The sequence below is a fragment of the Wasmannia auropunctata genome, unplaced genomic scaffold, assembly GCF_000956235.1.
Source record: "Wasmannia auropunctata unplaced genomic scaffold, wasmannia.A_1.0 LD335980.1, whole genome shotgun sequence".
NCBI classification, from domain to species: domain Eukaryota; kingdom Metazoa; phylum Arthropoda; class Insecta; order Hymenoptera; family Formicidae; genus Wasmannia; species Wasmannia auropunctata.
This window is the reverse complement of record NW_012026910.1, coordinates 364445-366212: the sequence shown is the minus strand read 5'-3', so window position 1 is coordinate 366212 and position 1768 is coordinate 364445.

The following is a 1768-nucleotide window of genomic DNA, read 5'->3' as shown; positions in this document are numbered from 1 at the left end:
TGCTTTCTCGAACGATACAACAGAGTTAATCTCATTGGATATCGCTCGTCGCTCATCGCTCATCGCGTTCAGTGCCTTGAACTTCAATCCTTATATAAGAGAGTATGTACATGAAACTTTCCACACCCAGCTTCGGTGGGTGTTCAGGATGTAGAATTCCACACCTAGAATTCGAGGTATTCAAAAAGAATATTTTAATTTTTGACAAATTTTAAGAAATTTTGAGTGATTTAACAGAAAACAGTATTTGGTTAGGATGCCCACTAGGCTACACGCTAAGTATGTATTTGTAGAAATTATATATTTCGCACTTAAAACAAAAGAGAGATAAAATGTTATATTGAAACTATTCCCCCCCCCCTCCGTCCGCTTCTCGCTTGGATGAAGTACACCATACTCAGAAAAGTCTAAAGTCTCGTCCCTCTGTGAGTATACATATACGTGTCTATGTTCTATTTATTTGCTCAATGGGCCTTTATGTCCAATCGCCCTTTGGTTACCCCACCATTTCACCTTTCCGATTCGATCCACGTGGAACATTCTCCGATTTTTGGAACAGTTAATGCGACTCCGTAGACGATCGAACAATACTAACATAGCAAATTTTTTGTGAACATTTTCAATTTCAACATCTTGATCTACATTTGAACAAAAAGTAAGAAATATTTTCTTCACCTTCTTTCTAGCATATAAATAATTGTTTTTTTATTGTGATCGAATTATCTCAATATATGCGAAAAGCACAAGCACATCTTTCACATGTCTCTTTCTCCAACTTATAACAAACGTTTATTATAATAGACTCAACTATCGCGAGCTTTATGCAAGTAATTGCACAGAAAATTGCATGCCTTTTCAATTTGTTTCTTTTCGCGAAGAACATTTTTTACTTACTGTCTTTATACATTAAAAAAAATTAGTCAATAAATGGCTAATTATCATAGATCTTATGAATAAATGGACTATGGCAATGTACTTTTATAATTCCTGTGTAAAACCAGTGTCCGGAGGAGGTTGGAGAGAGAAACGTACTTTCTAGTAGTTTCTCAAAGTGTCCAGAAATTTGCGCATGCAGTGAAACATATGACTCGTTGGTCACGTGCTATCGAATGAAAATTTGATGGTCACGAAAATTTGCCCAGGACTGCATGATAATCTTTGATAGTATCTCGTTGATGGTACTGGTCTGTTATTGCAGCTCCCTTCCAGAGGTCGGGCAAATCATTAAGAGTATCCTTTGCCTCGAAAATCTCTCTCAAAAACAATTACCGTTCAGAATCGGCTTTAAACTGTAGATCCCATATATATGTCTGTGTATATATGTATTAGCGTGCGCGCACCACAGCCATGTGAAGAGGAGTGGTAACTAGGCCAGGGCTCGATTTGAGTTGTAGGGCTACGAATCGGAATGAATGAAATGAATGATCACGTGCTATATATGGCACAATCTATGGTATACAAGCATATTAAAAATGTATGCAGCAATCAGAATACATTCAACGTATCAATGTATAATACAGGGGGAGCCTAGTGCCGGACGCTTAAGGTTTTTCTTAAACACATAAAAAATAATAATATTTCATTCTTTTTATCCAGCGTTATTTATAAGTTAACAATATTAGAAATTAAAATAAAGCAACAAAATAATTATTGTAGTTAACTTATTATCATTGTAGTTAACTTAAATTGACGTTAAACTTTAGTATACGATTTTGAGATCATTAACTGGCACCGGACACAGTAAAGGCTCCTGCACACTGGACGCGGA